At 36.1% G+C, this 19,820-nt stretch overlaps 1 protein-coding gene across 1 annotated transcript in view; it reads left to right on the top strand.

Annotated features, from left to right (window-relative positions):
- The first annotated feature begins 2,524 nt into the window (after nucleotides 1-2,524).
- Nucleotides 2,525-19,820, top strand: part of LOC106052307 (probable G-protein coupled receptor 158) — a 347,724-nt gene continuing 330,428 nt past the window's right edge. Inside the window, exon 1 of the mRNA XM_056036255.1 lies at nucleotides 2,525-2,792. The gene's annotated coding sequence lies outside the window, so the exon portion shown is untranslated. The remainder of the gene's footprint in view (nucleotides 2,793-19,820) is intronic.

The raw sequence follows: 19,820 nt of genomic DNA, 5'->3' as shown, positions 1-19,820 counted from the left end.
ACAGATCATGTGATGGTTCGCAAAGTTCGAATTCCGACTCGAGATGAGTTGTGTTTGTATCACAAACCCTCTTCCAGATACCCCTCCCCTATAGATCCATAGAAAAGATTTGACCAGAGCCCAATTAGAATGCGATAGCCTTTACTTTCCCCAACTAAAGTCAGGTACCCATTAGAGTTGGGTGGACTCAGGGGCGCCCTAAAAAATCCCGCATGAAACATGCGCTATAGAAAAATTATAAAAAAAAACCAACAACATTCAAAGGACTAATGAAACATATTAATAGTTCCCATCTTTCAAATCTTAAACATTTTATTTAAGTCATTGCTTACTAGATCTATTGCACATCTGAAGTCTTATTGGTCTAGAAGGGAGAAGACTCTATGCGTACCGTGCATTGTATTTTAAAAATAATTCAGCCTTGTCACTTATTTCCCTTAGACTTCATTGTTGTAAACCTAAGTGTGTATGTTTATATTGAACTCTGACACTCATTTCGAAATGTGCCAAACTAAAAACAAAGTATCAAGGTGATGTAAAGGGAATCAATACGCCACAGGTCATCTCGAGTCCTAGTTTATTAGCTTCATTTGAAAGTAGACCACTGATAGGTGACGTCACATCTACCAGATACTTTTTTTTTGTTTGTGTGCGTCTAGTAGGAATATACACGAATTCTTTTTTTTTCAACATACGTCATTCCATTTTAGTTCAAACTTTTCTATTCCTGTTCTGTCGAGTAGCCAATTTTCTAATATTTTCAACCAATCAACCAATGATACAAGTCTAAAATATACAAACAAATATGTAAGTATTAAAATTTTGATATTTCAATATTAAACGTGTTAAATTATCTAGTCTACAAGTTTACTTAGTTCAACTGTCCAGTCTACAAGTTAACTTAGTTCAACTGTCCAGTCTACAAGTTAACTTAGTTCAACTTTCCAGTCTACAAGTTAACTTAGTTCAACTGTCCAGTCTACAAGTTAACTTAGTTCATCTGCCTAGTTTACAAGTATATTAGTTCAACTGTCCAGTCTATAAGTTAACTTAGTTCAACTGTCCAGTCTACAAGTTAACTTAGTTCAACTGTCCAGTCTATAAGTTAACTTAGTTCAACTGTCCAGTCTACAAGTTAACTTAGTTTAACTGTCCAGTTTTCATAACTTAGTTCAACTGTCCAGTCTACAAGTTAACTTAGTTCAACTGTCCAGTCTATAAGTTAACTTTGTTCAACTGTCCAGTCTATAAGTTAACTTAGTTCAACTGTCCAGTCTACAAGTTAACGTAGTTTAACTGTCCAGTTTTCATAACTTAGTTCAACTGTCCAGTCTACAAGTTAACTTAGTTCAACTGTCCAGTCTATAAGTTAACTTAGTTCAACTGTCCAGTCTACAAGTTAACTTAGTTCAACTGTCCAGTCTACAAGTTATCCATATTAAACTGACTAATCAGTTTTGTTTATTCTAGACTCCTTTAACGAACATATTGCTGATATTTAACCTATAAGCCAAACACGAGTTTAAAATAAAATTATTATCACATATATTCTGTATTGATCTTGTTAAAAAGTAAAAAAAAAAACCAACAAGTTTTAGTTTCCTAATCACGTGACACTGATTTTAGTTCGACATTTCCTACACAATATAACATTTTTCTGTTTGTTTGTGTTTTATTCTTACAAAAATAAAATTTTCATAAAATAGACTTTTTTTCTTCTGTAGAACTAAGACTAAGACTAAAACTTAGACCGCTTCATTGATCCTTATGGATATTTGCTGTGATTACAAGGACTCTTTTCTCATATAAAAACAACACAACAGAAACATTCACATAAATAGAACAGACACAACATAAATAGTTCATTGAGCGACTACACACAGACTTGGCCCTTTTCATGTTTACTGATCAACAAGTGTTTAGAGAATACTCAAAATGTAAATATACGCATTAAAAAAAAAATTAGACCTACTTGATGTAATAAATTGTTAGTTTTACCTTTCAAATATGTTATGAACATCCAATGATTTATAATTCTTTGTATAGATATTGTCCTTTTCATCTATTCCTGTGTAAAACCAAGGTTTTCCAATGTTCTTTAAGATTTTCTGTTAGCTTAGATTTCTTGAGTCAGAGACATTGACTGTCTTGGGAACGACTTAAAATGTATTTCGTGTATTTAAAACATTTCTTTGTTAATCGTGCACTGTGCTTAAAATATTTCTTTGTTAATTGTGCACTGTGTTTAAAATAGTTGCACTGAGTTTTAGTCTACAAGTGTTTCTAATTCCTTACAAAATAAAAACAAAATTCCCGTTTGAGATCCGTTTTTTTTGGGGGAAAAAAAAGTGTTGGGGGGGGGGGGCAGCGCGTGAGTTGTTGTCTGCCGAGAGAGACGGGTATCAATGAGGGAAAGATAGAGAGAGGTAGGGAGAGAAAGGGAGAGGACAAGGAAATAGGAGAGAAAGAGAGAGAGAGGAGAAGTGAACCAACTCACTGGTCTCAGCAGCCAGTGTCAATCGGAGGAGAAATTCGTCAACCAGAAATAGGCACCATGAATGTGCATGTTGGGATAGCATCGGAATTCAATGCGAAAATCAGTTTGTCACTCGCTATGGATTTGTTTGTGTGGATTCTCTCCCCTTGTCTACATATGTATTCATACAATCAGTAAAATTGACAAATTGGCACTGTTTGTTTGTTGTTGTTGCACGACTGTCGTGGACAGTTATTAAAATTGTGATGTGATTTCATTCATGGACTGACTGGGATTACTACTTGACCATAACAAGGTTAATACATATTTTATTTTCTCTTATTAATGATTTAGTTAAAAAATAAGCCGTATGGTCATTAACGGTGTTAAATGGTTAGTAAATATTTAATTGTTTCTTTTCTAGGGGGGGATAAATTAATCTTTATTTTTAACTAAATAAGTTTCAGTTTTTCTTCTTCCAATTTCTTATGCTAATGTGGTCGATCCTTTGTAAAGTACAGCCATAGATAATATACACTAAAGTAACAGTATAGTCAACAAGATACAAGTCTATGATATAAATTATAGAGCTTTTAAAATCTAATGTTTTTCTATTTGTTAAATAGTGTTGTTAATTAAAGAAGAATTTTTATAGTTAATCCAACAGAATTCCTCTTCGACCGTTCGATATTGGGTTTCTTACAAGAGTATACACATACTGACATAAAAGATAAGCTCAGCGTCAATTAACATACACTGTACACCAGCGAGGGGCACTAAATGACAGAAGGTTAAAACATTTTACATACTTTTATTATATTTTTTTGTCGAAGTAACGCCAGCGTGAAGTCTTAGAGAATTTCGGAAACAAAATGATAGCACATAGAATCAGGTACCCATTGGTGATAGTTCGACTTCTCTCACCGAAAACCAGGCAATATAAATGAATATACAATTTATGAGAAGGCAAGAAATACATACATTTAATGTTTACTTGAAGAAGTAGGACACAGGCTTCTATTTATTATCTGTTTAATGAATAATTTATTACAATTCATTTTCATTTCTATATTCTCTAAAACGGCTCTAACGATTTTCCTAGAAATTTGACAATTGATGTATATTTTTGGGAAAAGAATTACCAGCTAATTGGTCACATTGGCAAAGCTCTAATTTGAGAGCTAAATATTTTTCAAAATATTATCGTCAAAAATTAAATTTGGTTAACACAATCTTTATCTTGAACAGACAAAGCGGGTATTCCCGCAGTCTTCATTTAAGATAGAAACAATTAAATAGACCAGTGTTTCCCAAACTTTTGACGTTTGTAGAATTTTTCTAAAGCTGAGAATCGCTCGCCCCTCCACCCTTATTTTAATTCATTCACAGAACATAATAAATTGGGTATTTAAAAAAAAATTAGCATAGTTAATGAGGTGTCCCCTCCAAAGTCTTCCCTTACCCATGGGGGTACGCGTACCCCACTTTGAGAAACACTGAAATAGATGTTCAGGAACATTGTACACACCGTCTTTTAAGTCCGGATCTAGAAAGCATAGCATTAGAATTTTATAAACTCTTGTCTATTTATACATTCACATAACCAGGATTTTTTTTTGTTCCGGGGGGGAAATAGGGGTACGCTAAAATGTATTCCTTTTTTTAAAAATCTATCATTCATTAATTATTAAGAGCAAAATAGTCGTTTTACAAAGGTTGGTTAGTTGTATAAAAAAGTTTTTTTTTTGTATTTGACATGTTTCGTTTATATTAAATCATCCAAAATTTGTTTCTGCCACGATCGACTCGCGCCATTTTTTTTTCTTTGTCATTTTTTTGTTCTCCTAGCTTTTTGCAATGCCCTTTTACCGCGTGATGCCTTAAGCTCGTGCTTAACATTGGGACAGATTAATTCTTCACTAGATTTAATATGTGCACATGCATTTATTATTTTGTGGCCGGATCAATAAACTTCGAATCTTTTGGATGTACATTCAAAGTTGAAATTTTACATTAACATTAAACTTATAAGCGCAGCATTGAAGGGTTAAAATATAGACTTATAAACACAGCATTGAAGGGTTAAAATATAGACTTATAAACACAGCATTGAAGGGTTAAAATATAGACTTATAAACACAGCATTGAAGGGTTAACATATAGACTTATAAACACAGCATTGAAGGGTTAACATATAGACTTATAAACACAGCATTGAAGGGTTAAAATATAGACTTATAAACACAGCATTGAAGGGTTAACATATAGACTTATAAACACAGCATTGAAGGGTTAAAATATAGACTTATAAACACAGCATTGAAGGGTTAAAATATAGACTTATAAACACAGCATTGAAGGGTTAAAATATAGACTTATAAACACAGCATTGAAGGGTTAACATATAGACTTATAAACACAGCATTGAAGGGTTAAAATATAGACTTATAAACACAGCATTGAAGGGTTAAAATATAGACTTATAAACACAGCATTGAAGGGTTAAAATATAGACTTATAAACACAGCATTGAAGGGTTAAAATATAGACTTATAAACACAGCATTGAAGGGTTAAAATATAGACTTATAAACACAGCATTGAAGGGTTAAAATATAGACTTATAAACGCATCAATGAATGTCTAAAATATAATTATCGAATTAGATTAAAATCAATTCTGTGTAGGTCAGCTCTATATTTTGTATGTCCACGTTCCTTTGTTTTTGTACGAATCTTCTATCAACTCACTCTGTCTATCTTTCTGGTACAAAGTTTGTACACGTGATTTCTCCCACACCCAATCTCGGTTTAAGCTGAAGTTGTGCACATTTACTTCTTTTACCTGACAATCATAAAAAAATTAACCAATAAGTTAATTAACTATTGGTAACTATTGGTAATTAATTATTTTGTTCGGTATATTGTACAGGGGAAAGAAATCGTACTTGTCAGATGTGGTGGTATAAGTTGAAATAATCCACTTGAGAACTCTTGAACCCTGAGTGAATATTTTTTTTATGCATTTAAAAAACGATCATGTAACCATTCACCAAGATACCCACTTCTAGCCCCCCTCCCCCTTCCGAACTGGTCCAGACAAGTGATAGGATTATAGCGCATTGAGAAAGCTAAAAGCTAAACAAAAACAATAGGTAAAATATTTCTAATCGCACAGATTTATTATTTCTAGATCAATGTCACTTGATAATACTTGACTTATCCAAATAATTGATACAATTACACTTAATATGAGCTTTGTTTTTTTAAAACGTATTTGTTATGTATTACTTGGTTGTCAGCTCATTCGAATCTTATCTTATCTTATATAATACAGAAGTTACTTCAAAAAAAAAAAAAGAAGATGATTACGTCCTACGCGTCATGCATTCAGTCATGCATATTAACCAATGACTTAAATTCTGCCAAGTCACTGGTTTTCCTGGCTAGCTCAGGCAACCCATTCCATGCTCTAATAGCACTAGGCGTGACTAAGGAATGCTGCTTTTACTAGTCAGTAATATTTGTATTGTAAAAAAAACCAACGTATCCTGCCCCCACTACCTGCCAGTGACTCCGAGCATTCGACTCCTGTACTAGCCTTTGTGCAGTGCACCATAATCTGATTAAAACGGTAACTACCAGACTCTCATCACCTGCTAGGAAAGATCATGTCAGTGAAACTTTATTTTGTTTGATTTTTAAGTCGTAACGTGCCAGTTAATAATCCTCATACCTCATACTGGCATGGTGAAAAAATTTCATATCTATTGGAGACATGTTCACAAACATGTTTTTTTTTCAGAGACCCGTTTGTTAAGAACAGGATTGTAATTAGTTTATAATAACAACAGCAAAAATATTGAAAGTCTATAATTATATTCCAAATTAGACCTAAACTTAAACAAGAGAAGTATTAACATGATTAAAGTTTAAGAAGATAAATTCTTTCTTTAGTTTTAGTGAATATTATTTTCTTGTATTGAAAGATACAATTTCAGCAAAATCCACTACACTCACATTGAATTCAAAAATGTCAAAAATTGGAGCATAATAACACATTGTCCCATTCGAAAACTAGAACAAAATAATTTTCCCTCCTCCTGCCCAAAAGGAGTAGACCATGTGGGAGCATGCTATTGGCACGACAGACCATGTGGGAGCATGCTATTGGCACGACAGACCATGTGGGAGCATGCTATTGGCACGACAGACCATGTGGGAGCATGCTATTGGCACGACAGACCATGTGGGAGCATGCTATTGGCGTGGCAGATGCGCTATACTAAACTAGAAAATAAATAGCTAATATGTTTATAAACCAAATCTTTTAAATCATGTGATTTTTATAAAGATATGCAACTTCGTCCCTCGATGGTTGCGAGTTAAAACACTGTCTGTTGCCACGTTCAGCTCTCGGCTAAAACATTGTATGTTGTCACGTTCAGCTCCCAGCTAAAACACTGTCTGTTGTCACGTTCAGCTCCCATCTAAAACACAGCCTGTTGTCACCTTCAGCTCCCAGTTAAAACGTTGTCTGTTGTCATGTTCAGCTCCCAGCAAAAACACTGTTGTCACGTTCAGCTCCCAGTTAAAACTTTGTCTGTTGTCACGTTCAACTCCCAGTTAAAACTTTGTTTTGTCACGTTCAGCTCCCAGTTAAAACGTTGTCTGTTGTCACGTTCAGCTCCCAGTTAAAACTTTGCCTATTGTTAAAGTGCTATATTGTTGAATGAATTTTTAAAATGTAGGTGTGTGAGGAGTCTGAAATTGGTAATATATTAATACAAAATTAATGTTGCTTAATAGTAAACATATTTACTAGTTTATATAGCCATGCAAGTATTAATCCATAATGAAGAAAAATTAAGCAATGAAAATAAGAAGCAGAAAGTTTCTATTACAGAACTCTGTTAATTCATTTGAATATATTTATATATATATATATATATATATATATATATATTTTTTTTTTTTTAAAATCTAAAGCCAAAATTTTTTTTTTTGATGAGCTTATTTTCGTATAAAGATTTTACGTTTTTAATTGATTTCATAACTTTCTCTCTGATAACTCGTAGAAAAATGAAAACTAAAGAAAATGATCACAAGAAAAAAACTAATTTATTTGTCAGCAAGTAGAAAACATTTGAGTTTTTCTTCTGGAATCTGAGTTGAAACAATCAACTCGAATTTATATTCAATCCCAGAACAAAAATCCCAGAACAAAAAGAAACTCTATAACAACAAAACGACCATAAAAAAAAGGAAGTAAAATAAACATAAATAACCCAAACTTGAAAGAACACAAAGAAGCTTATGAGACATCAAAAATACATAACGTTTTCTGATGGATGTCATTGGAACCCGAACAACAGATCGTTAAACAATCTAAATAAACTCAGATGTTACATTTGATGAGACAATAGTCACAGTAGGCGATACAAAGTATCAAGGAAAGAGATTTTTACGTTACTGAGAAAATCACCCGTAGTTTCATGAATAGGCTGGCTTCTTGTTCTTTAACAGATCCATAGGGACACTTTTCTTGGTCAGATAAGGAAGAGAAAGAACCGTAACCAAGTGGTTAGTGTAGTCGTTTCAAAGTGACCAGAGTAGTCATTACAAAGTGACCAGAGTAGCCGATCTAGATCAAAGTTATTCTATGTCAAACCATGTAGTCAAGCCATATATACATTTATTAATTTTTTACTTTAAAAAAATTATAACGGTCAGACTAGAGTTTTCCCCCATATGACCAACGAGTTAGTAATTCTTTTCTCAGCGATATACATCAACCTTTAAGTTGGTAGGAAAATCATTAGAACCATTTTTGATATTAGCGTCCAAACTGGTTAAGGGCTGGTTCCTGAAGGTTCCATGAAGTTTAAACTAGAATAGAGGTATCGTAACAATCAATTATGTTTGATATTTAATCCTAGCGTAAATTTTCGGTTCATTCAAACCATTATTAAAATTCAATATTACTTCGTTTATTTCAACTGATTCGTTATAAAGAGACCCAAGCGAAAGAGAGAAAAAAAATATAGGCTATGTTAGTGCACTCCGTTAGTTCTTTCCGGTGAGTGGGTGACGTCACAACAGGGAAATTCTATTCCCCAAGACAAAAGATAAATATGACAATAGCAATAATCTTCAACACAAAGGCTTTTAACAGGGCCGTGTCAAAACACTGCGCGCTGTCCACTTTTAAACCTGACTCCTTATCGACCTCGCTGCCCACAACAAATTCAATGAAAAAGCGTTGTTTTGTTTTAAATGTTGTATTTTAAAATATGCCATGTTTTTATGAACGCTCGATATTCTCTTGTAGGAACTTTACACGCACGTGAGTCGTTTTTAACTCCTTTGATTAATGCTATCGATCTATTGATTTTCAGTTCCGGTTTTAACTTTTTTCTTTGCCGCACTTCTCACTTAAATTTAAATTTTAAATTCGGATTCGGGATCGTGCCCAAATAGAGCGCAGACCTACTATCTTAAACGAATGGTTAATCATTGGTCTACAGATTGTATTTTATTCGCAAGAGAGGTATTTACAAAAATTCCATATACTAAAATGTTGGGACGGCCTTGTAAATACAAGCATGACACGGGTACCAGCCCTAGACACTAAGAGGCTAGAGTAAAAGTAAAGAATCCCTTTCAGACCTTGTGATCTATAGGGCAGATGATGTAAATATCATATGTTTCTGTGGCCAGCGGTTAACGAAGATGTCATGTGGCCAGCACAACGATCAACCGACTTTACTTTCCCCAACTAATGTCACATTAGAGTTGTGTAGACTCAGGGGCGCGCTTAAAATCCCGAAATTAAGATTCCCAGTTTCACAGAGATTCGAACCCGGGACTAATCGGTTCGGAAGCCAAGGGGTTTATTACTTAGACACCGTCCCCCTTTAGATGCGTACAATTTTGTAAGGGTGCTAACCCCCCAAATATTAAGCTATGAATACTGAAGAAATGATTTCCCTTGTCGGTATCAAACAAATTAATGAGTTACCAGTAATTAACTGATTTATTGACTATTTCCTTTTTGCCAATTTATGTAGTCCTCAACAATGAATAATTGTGCAAAGTTTTAAATTGATCCGAGAATGGGTGTGGGAGAAATAAAGTGTTCACACTTTTTACCAGACAGGCAGACAGACAATCAAAGTGAGTAGATGTAACTATGTAAAAAGACACTCACACAATAACTTTCTATAATTAAAGGCTGCCTTTCAGTCTAAATTTAAAGTCCAGATCTTATCATAGACTTTCAGAACAAAAATTCTTTCTTCGATGCAAAGATTGGAGTCTATTTATATATTCTGGTGTTAATTTGCCAACATGACGTCAGCCGTATTTAGGCAAATCTTCCCAATGCGAGAAACGGAAATGGTCTCCATGGCAACATATCTATTAACCCTTAAGCACTCAGCGTCTGCTGCTCAATAAGATATGAATTATGGGATTTTTCTTTCTATTAGTTAGAGATGAGAAAATTAATGATAGAATAGAGATATTACAAAATAAAATAAACGAAAGATAGCTATAACAACAAAGTAGCAATGACTGATACATAAATACAATACTTTGCTGTTGTATCATCTTCTATTTTTAGCAGTCCAAGAAAGGGGAAAAGCCGCTGCTAGTTTTGTGTGGTCTGTCTGTCCGTCAGTCCGTCCCATTTAGATTACAGAAACTTGAAAATGTATTGAAAACCCGATATCTCGATATTTAAGATCCTTCAGTGTTCTAGTGCAACGATTGCTTTTTTTTGTTTTTTGAAAGCAAACCGTTTAATCTTTAAAATTAAATATGCTGGCAGTTTTTTTTTCACAAAATACTCCACTTTTTTTTAAAATAAAAAACTTCAGGGGAGGTAAGTTTTTATAACAGGCTAATAGACCTCATTCGCCAATCGTAAACAAACAACATTTAGCCACGTGGTGCTCTATCTCTTCTATATAATTTACGATCTCATGTTTAATTCATGATGGTTGTCACGTGACAGTTTTTTTTCGTTGCTTTATCAATAAGATCACGTGACTAAATGTTGTTTGTTTACGATTGGTGAATGAGGTCCATTATCAAGAGGGGCATGAGTTCAAGTCCCGACTTGAGTAGAAATAAAAAAAAACAACTTTTGTAAAGGCAGCACTGAAACTTTCTCCCAGATACACCCTCCTCCCTCCTCCCACTGGACCATAAAAATAAATCCAACAAATTACTAGAAGCATCAATGCTGCACTGTACAAAATTGAAAAAAAAAAAATTCAAACACACCAAATATATCATTTTAGGAAGATGCCAATAGGAGCAGAGATATTCATTTTTTTTAGGTCTAAAATTAATTACACAGTGCTTCACGCAGTGGCGTGCCTTCCGTGTACACGGCGGGCTATGCTAGTCCCCAAAAAGTTTCTAATAATCTGTCATTTCATTTAGCGGCCCCCATAAGATGAAAAATCGCTATTAGTTTTGTGTCGTTTGTCTGTCGGTCACATTTAGATCGAAATATAAAAGCTATTGAAAAGCTAATTTCTCCTTTTGGGCCAAAATAAATAATATAATGAAATAAATATAAGTCAGAAATCTTATCATCAATAATTGTAAGTCTTTAAGTGTAAAACTAGGTCAAATAGTTCTTGCTCTTCTCATTTATTGTTCTGTTTGTTTTCCATTAAAAACAAAAATTAAATGATTCTTTTAAATTATATTACTTCAGACAATAAAAAAAGTCCGTTTCTTGAATATTCGTTGTACATTAGCAGATCATTAGTGGTGGTGGGGGCCGCCTCTGAGTTTGTTGTGATGACACAAACTCTTTTTTATAATCTTTTTTTGAATGAAATTTATATTGGATGTAATTTTTATATCATCTTTAAAATCGAGCAGCAGAGTAACGAGATAAGAAGCGTCTATCTCCCTTGCATTTTAACTCCTTGCTATTAGAATGTCATTATTTGTCTAGGTTATGTTGGCACTGCTACTGTTGTTCTAAACAAGGGCGGATCCTATCCTTTTGTGTTCGGACGTAGATATAAATGTATATATATACACATACATACATTTATACATCCATATCAACAGAGACAAGAGTACGTGCAATTGGAAGTTTAGACTAAAATTTCTATTGATGATTTGAATGTTTTAGATGTAATCACATATTGTAACATTCGTTTAAAAGACACAATTGTGAAACAAGTTGAAATCTTAAAAAAAAATACTTAACACTAATTTTCTTTTTGTCTTAGCATTTTTCAACGTCATCTGTTTTTTTTTGTTTTTGTCCGTATCAAAGTGATGCGCTGCGGTATCAAAGTGATGCGCTGCGTTATCAAAGTAATGCGCTGCGGTATCAAAGTGATGCGCTGCGGTATCAAAGTGATGCGCTGCGGTATCAAAGTAATGCGCTGCGGTATCAAAGTAATGCGCTGCGGTATCAAAGTAATGCGCTGCGGTATCAAAGTGATGCGCTGCGGTATCAAAGTGATGCGCTGCGGTATCAAAGTGATGCGCTGCGGTATCAAAGTGATGCGCTGCGGTATCAAAGTGATGCGCTTCGTTATCAAAGTAATGCGCTGCGGTATCAAAGTGATGCGCTTCGTTATCAAAGTAATGCGCTGCGGTATCAAAGTAATGCGCTGCGGTACCAAAGTAATGCGCTGCGGTCTTTGTAAGTTTTTTGTTCTCGATGTCCTCTTCGGAAATCCTTTGCTGTCTGATGTACACATCTCTTTAAGAGTAAGCCGTCGTTTGTCTTCAAACCGCTTCCATGGAGCAACTCTGTGACGTATTCAACTGTTGCGCTCATGGAGAAAGATCGCCTTCGGCATTTGGTCATATGGTGTAGGTGTTGAATCGGCGCTGCTGTGGACAAAAATGTGCATTTCTCGATGCTCTTCGAATTTGCTTTTTGGAGGAACGCGACATTTTCTTGTAAAGGTTTTAAATCCAGACGTAGACTTTAAAGAGCTCTAATAGCACTAGGGAAGAAGGAGTATTTGTACAAATTTGTCCTAGCATATGGGACGAGGAATGTGCCTTTATCTTTGTGTCTTTCAGTGTATTTAATTAAATTTTGTTTTTGTATTTGAAGATTATGGTTCAGTGTTTTATGTATAATTGCTACTTTACTTTTGAGTCTTCTGTCCTGAAGGCTTTCTAAATTTAGTGATTTTACTAAAGGTGTTACTCTAGTCAAATGTGAATATTCGTTTGTTATGAATCTCACTGCTTTATTTTGTGTCTGTTCCAGTTTCTTAATGTTTTCTTGTGTTGAGGGGTCCCAAACAGAGGATGCATATTCTATTATTGGCCTAACCAAGGTTAAATAACATTTTAGTTTTATGTTCTTATTTGATTTATTGAAATTATATCCCAGTCCAGTCAACTCCAGTGCTGCCAAACCATTTTGGGTCTGCGAGCTTTATTAGAGATTGACCTACATTGCAGTAAATCTATAAATAGCAAGCTTTTTTGGTGTATCCGGTGTACAAATGACAGGAAGTGTTGATAAGATAGGTTTTTAAAAAAGTTACATCATAATTTTTACGAACATTTTAGCGCTGCATAATTCAAATTTTTGTTAATGTCCTTCGGTTATGATTTTTATTTATGGTATGAATTTGGAAGTTCAAGTTCGCGACCTTGACCTTGCTTTGTTTACCGTGAATGTCTCCAATAAATGAATGGCATGTGTGCGAGACAAAACAAAGCGTTGACTCTGATGGAACCGAATCTTTTAGGATTCTTTTTGCACTCTGCACGTCAAATTCGAGGGACCGAGTCAGTGGCCGGATGTGGCCCGCGGGCCGTAGTTTGGTCATCCCTGCACAAGTCGATCAAATGTTGCGACATGGTTAAAATACATTTCATCCGAGTCGTCTCCACGTTTTATTCGAAATAATTTGAAGATGTCAAACAGAGAAGGCAAGCAAAGAAAAGGTTGTGGGATTTCCCGTTAATTTAGGGAGAAAAAAAAACTCGTTGTCATCCGTCCGATACTGAAAGATGATGTATCTCCATGGTAACAGTTCTATCTCCTAACAGTCTAACCATTGAATAGTAGTTTCTTTTTTTTTTTTTTTGAATATACATTGGCTACAGGATGTAACTTTACTGGCTTTAGTTCTTGCAATCTTTCTCTCTCTTTCTCAATCTGTACTTTTCGTATTTCTGTCTGTGTTACTCTCTGTGTCTGTCTCTGTCTGTGTTACTCTCTGTGTTTATCTCTGTCTGTGTTACTCTCTGTCTCTGTCTCTGTCTGTGTTACTCTCTGTCTGTCTCTGTCTGTGTTACTCTCTGTCTCTGTCTCTGTCTGTGTTACTCTCTGTCTCTGTCTGTGTTACTCTCAGTGCCTGTCTGTGTTACTCTCTGTGTCTGTCTGTGTTACTCTCTGTCTCTGTCTCTGTCTGTGTTACTCTCTGTCTCTGTCTCTGTCTGTGTTACTCTCTGTGTCTGTCTGTGTTACTCTCTGTCTCTGTCTGTGTTACTCTGTCTCTGTCTCTGTCTGTGTTACTCTCTGTGTCTGTGTTACTCTCTGGTCTGTCTGTGTTACTCTCTGTGTCTGTCTGTGTTACTCTCTGTGTCTGTCTGTGTTACTCTCTGTCTCTGTCTGTGTTACTCTCTGTCTCTGTCTGTGTTACTCTCTGTCTCTGTCTGTGTTACTCTCTGTGTCTGTCTGTGTTACTCTCTGTCTCTGTCTGTGTTACTCTCTGTCTCTGTCTTTGTCTGTGTTACTCTCTGTGTCTGTCTGTGTTACTCTCTGTGTCTGTCTGTGTTACTCTCTGTGTCTGTCTGTGTTACTCTCTGTGTCTGTCTGTTTTACTCTCTGTCTCTGTCTGTGTTACTCTCTGTCTCTGTCTGTGTTACTCTCTGTCTCTTTCTGTGTTACTCTCCGTCTCTGTCTGTGTTACTCTCTGTCTCTGTCTGTGTTACTCTCTGTCTCTGTCTGTGTTACTCTCCGTCTCTGTCTGTGTTACTCTCTGTCTGTGTTACTCTCTGTCTCTGTCTGTGTTTCTCTCTGTGTCTGTCTCTGTCTGTGATACTCTCTGTCTCTGTCTGTGTTACTCTCTGTGTTTGTCTGTGTTACTCTCTGTCTATGTTACTCTCTGTCTCTGTTTGTGTTACTCTCTGTCTCTGTCTGTGATACTCTTTGAGTCTGTTTCTGTCTGTGATACTCTCTGAGTCTGTCTCTGTCTGTGTTTCTCTCTGTCTGTGATACTCTCTGAGTCTGACTCTGTCTGTGTTTCTCTCTGTCTCTGTCTCTGTTACTCTCTGTCTCTGTCTGTGTTACTCTCAGTGCCTGTCTGTGTTACTCTCTGTGTCTGTCTGTGTTACTCTCTGTCTCTGTCTCTGTCTGTGTTACTCTCTGTCTCTGTCTGTGTTACTCTCTGTCTGTCTCTGTCTGTGTTACTCTCTGTCTCTGTCTCTGTCTGTGTTACTCTCTGTCTCTGTCTGTGTTACTCTCAGTGCCTGTCTGTGTTACTCTCTGTGTCTGTCTGTGTTACTCTCTGTCTCTGTCTCTGTCTGTGTTACTCTCTGTCTCTGTCTCTGTCTGTGTTACTCTCTGTGTCTGTCTGTGTTACTCTCTGTCTCTGTCTGTGTTACTCTGTCTCTGTCTCTGTCTGTGTTACTCTCTGTGTCTGTCTGTGTTACTCTCTGTGTCTGTCTGTGTTACTCTCTCTGTCTGTCTGTGTTACTCTCTGTGTCTGTCTGTGTTACTCTCTGTGTCTGTCTGTGTTACTCTCTGTCTCTGTCTGTGTTACTCTCTGTCTCTGTCTGTGTTACTCTCTGTCTCTGTCTGTGTTACTCTCTGTGTCTGTCTGTGTTACTCTCTGTGTCTGTCTGTGTTACTCTCTGTCTCTGTCTGTGTTACTCTCTGTCTCTGTCTGTGTTACTCTTCGTCTCTGTCTGTGTTACTCTCTGTCTCTGTCTGTGTTACTCTCTGTCTCTGTCTGTGTTACTCTCCGTCTCTGTCTGTGTTACTCTCTGTCTGTGTTACTCTCTGTCTCTGTCTTTGTTTCTCTCTGTGTCTGTCTCTGTCTGTGATACTCTCTGTCTCTGTCTGTGTTACTCTCTGTGTTTGTTTGTGTTACTCTCTGTCTCTGTCTGTGTTACTCTCTGTGTTTGTCTGTGTTACTCTCTGTCTATGTTACTCTCTGTCTCTGTCTGTGTTACTCTCTGTCTCTGTCTGTGATACTCTTTGAGTCTGTCTCTGTCTGTGATACTCTCTGAGTTATTCTCTGTCTGTGTTTCTCTCTGTCTGTGATACTCTCTGAGTCTGTCTCTGTCTGTGTTTCTCTCTGTGTCTGTCTCTGTCTGTGATACTCTCTGAGTCTGTCTCTGTCTGTGTTTCTCTCTGTCTGTGATACTCTCTGAGTCTGTCTCTGTCTGTGTTTCTCTCTGTGTCTGTCTCTGTCTGTGATACTCTCTGAGTCTGTCTCTGTCTGTGTTTCTCTCTGAGTCTGTCTCTGTCTGTGTTTCTCTCTGAGTCTGTCTCTGTCTGTGTTTCTCTCTGTGTCTGTCTCTGTCTTTGATACTCTCTGAGTCTGTCTCTGTCTGTGTTTCTCTCTGAGTCTGTCTCTGTCTGTGATACTCTCTGAGTCTGTCTCTGTCTGTGTTTCTCTCTGTGTCTGTCTGTGTTTCTCTCTGTGTCTGTCTCTGTCTAAGATACTCTCTGAGTCTGTCTCTGTCTGTGTTTCTCTCTGTGTCTGTCTCTGTGTGTGTTTCCATGTCTCTGTCTCTCTCTTTGTCTGTCTGTGTCTTTCTGCATCTCTGTGTCTCTATCTGTGTGTGTCTTTCGTCTGTCTGTCTGTGTGTGTGTCTCTCTCTCTCTCTCTCTCTCTATATATATATATATATATATATATATATATATACATTTTTTAAAATAAATCATCTTTCTATCCAGCTACCTACCTATCTATCTATCTATCTATCTATCTATCTATCTATCTATCTATCTATCTATCTATCTATCTATCTATCTATCTATAACCTTTTTTCGATTTGGTTTTAATGTCTAAAATCTATTTGCCATTTGATCTGCAAATGAAATTGTTAACAAATTTGCTTTTTCCCAGACACCAACATTCACTTTATTTTCTCGAGATTCTTGTGACATTTATTCCTTTATACAAAAAAATGTTTAATTTGTATTATTTTGAATTCCTCGTGAGTGAAATCTGATAAAACAATCATGAATAACGAGATCTCGAGATGTCAGTCACGAGATCATCGGGTCTGAAAAGAATGCTGACTTCTACTTCCGGTTCTTGCAGACGAGCTCGAACAAGACATCATTAAAGAATGCAGTCAAAAATTAACAGAATCCCCATCATTTCGGACATTCTGTCAATCGTCACAATTTGTACTTTTTGTTAAGAATCGGGAAAAAAGCTTATGTAACTAGTTAGCAACAATTGTATAGTAACTCATGTTAGCTTACAAATTTATCAGAGTTAATAGTTCTTTTATTACGCTTGAGCTACATCATAATTTGAATTCTTAGCCTCAGTCAGCCTCAGCCTCTTAGAGCATGTAAAATTGGTGTGGATTTGTAATGAGTTCCCACAGAAAAGTGCAAAGTGCCACTTCAGACGACGAGTTGGCAATGATCTCACTCAAACGTTTCCAAATACAATAAAATTCTTTGTATTTAAAGCTGAGGTATATAATCGTATAAGTTATTGCCCGTGCGCGTTGTTATGACCCTTGATTGGGCCAGAAAGAGTAAACTGGCGCCTTCCAAATAATGGCAGCAGATGGAGGTAACTGGCTAGGTGCTCTTTTTACGAGCGTTTTCATTTTGGGATCAGCGGCTAGGAAAGAAATTCGCTATCAATCTGGTCGATGATAAACCTGATTAAAACACACACACGTACATTCGCATTACTGCACACACGCAGGGATAGATCTATATACTTGACCCATTTATTTATTGAAAAGTAAAAAACAAAATGAGGTTGTTTGAGTACATATATGTTTTTAGTACCAATATATACACTAGGGCGTGTTATTTAAAAAAATTCAAATCAAGCTGAGTTGCCTAAGATGCCTAAATGCCGGCGTAATGCCGCACTTCTGACACCATGTAATACTAACGTAATAAGGTGGCAAATGTTTGTGAGGAATCGTAATTTAGTACGTAGCAGATACGGTGGTACACACATGTGCTACACAGTGGCGTAGTGAGCAAAACGTGCGCCCGGGGCAAAAAACTTTATTGCCCCCCCCCTCCGCATTTTCCATGAACATCACATAGAAAATTAAGGCTTATAAATAAAAGGTACTTAATAATAATGATATAAATAACGTTAAAATGTATTACCTAACTAAAATATCTATAATAGTTCTACTTTCTGCCCTGGGCATCGTGCACCCCCCCCTTGCCCCCACTCAGTACGCCTCTGGTGCTACACAAACTTTCTCCCAGATACCCCCTTCCTACATGTCTTCAAATGACATTGGAACATTGTATCCATAGAGTACTGTGGCTGTTTTCTGGCTAGGAAAATCTTTAAACCGAAACATTAAAACCGAGATGTGATTAATATCGAATACTTTCCTTGTGGAGACTCTGTTCAGAAATGTTCCCTCTAATAGAACCAAATGGCGTGCAAAGCAAATTAATCCAATAATGAGCTTGGGTCACGTGATCTGCACTAACATAGGGCAAGGTTCAACCTTCAGCCCAGTAGTTTTGTACCTTTCATAGAACAGTCATAGTACTGCTATTTTAAAATCATATTACAGATATCTCAGAGTCATTTATAGTAAAATCACACTCATGTTAAAGACATATCATACTTGTATCACTATCACAGTCAAATGAAAGTCAAATCAAGTCATTGCATTATTACATCAGTCATATCACAGCCACATCATGGTCATATTATATTCATATCTCAGTCAGATGGCCTTCTAATGAAATGCGATTGACCTTTAAACTTAGAAATTGTTGGTTAAAAACAAAATAAACGAAAACTACAAGAACTGATCTTTATGTTGACAACTTCAAAATGAGAAAGAGTTAAGTTCAGACTTACATGTACACACTACTAGACATAAGAAGCAGACTAAACTAAAAAAAAGCCACATTTGACTAGAGTAACACCATAAGTAAAATCACTTAATTTTAAGACCCTACAGGACAGAAGACAAAATAAATGAATCATGTTGAATAAAGCCAGGGCCGGTCTTAGGCCACTGCAACCTATGCGGCCGCAGTGGGCCCCGCACTTTCATAGGCCCCGCACGAATTCTATGTGTAAATTATTAAATAAAACTATTTTCAAATTTCCTTAAAAACAGACAAAATTGGCATTTCGGGTTGTCCTTCAATACGGAAAATGCCAATTCTACTCGTCATGAAAAAAACAACAACAACGGCATTGTCAACTTTCATTTAATAAAAGTGTAATAATTAGGCGAATTTTAAACAAAACAAGAAGTTTAAATACCTAATTTACTTTAATAGTCACTAGCATAAAAATATAGATCTAAGTCTTTCTCGACCTCTTAAAAAATCAAAAGCGACATTTTGCTAGTTGAGTAGTTGATAGTAAATCTAAAAGGCAGATCTGAATTATATGTATATCGGCTTTTTGTTAGAAAACTACCATCTACTGTAGATGGCTCGTAGATGTTAAGATGAATCTATTTTCTAATACCAAACCTCTATTTTCACTTTTTATACTTATCCTTACCCAGACTAGGCCCCGCGCAATCCGTTTCGCATGGGGCCCCGCAATCTGTAGGACCGGCCCTGAATAAAGCCAAGAAATGTCTAGTTCTACTAATGTTGTTTTATTACAAGTAAATAGCCAATAGCAATAATCTATATAAAACACTTTGCCATAAAACACAAATCTATAACTTTACTTTCAGCATTTTTTTTTTACCGCTGGAGCCCCACACATAGTCTGTTGACTATATCTCTTCTCTCTCTGTCATTTGCCAGGATTATAGTCGATTTTAAAAACAGGCCAGTACATTCTCTGATGTTTTCTTTCCATCACTTGTTTTCGTCCTGGTACTGTTCCTTGTAGAAAGGTCTTTGCGAGCCCTGTGGATCTCATGCTATTGTCATAACATGCAAACACATAAAATATAACCTAAGAACATACTCAGAAATGCACAGAGACAAAGGCACATTTCTTATTTCATATGCTAGGACAAATTCTTACAAGTGCTCATTCTTCTCTTGTGCCATTACAGTTTGCATGAATCAACCTGGAAAACCAATAAGCTTGAGTTTCTAATTCACATGCAGGTGTAGAATAACACATAGACACGGAAGAAGTAGTCTTCTTCATTGATGGAATCTCTGTAATT

This window comes from Biomphalaria glabrata, chromosome 7 (assembly GCF_947242115.1).
Source record: "Biomphalaria glabrata chromosome 7, xgBioGlab47.1, whole genome shotgun sequence".
In the NCBI taxonomy this organism is placed as follows: Eukaryota; Metazoa; Mollusca; class Gastropoda; family Planorbidae; genus Biomphalaria; species Biomphalaria glabrata.
The sequence above is the reverse complement of the archived record's forward strand: the minus strand, read 5'-3'. Positions and strand labels throughout refer to the sequence as shown.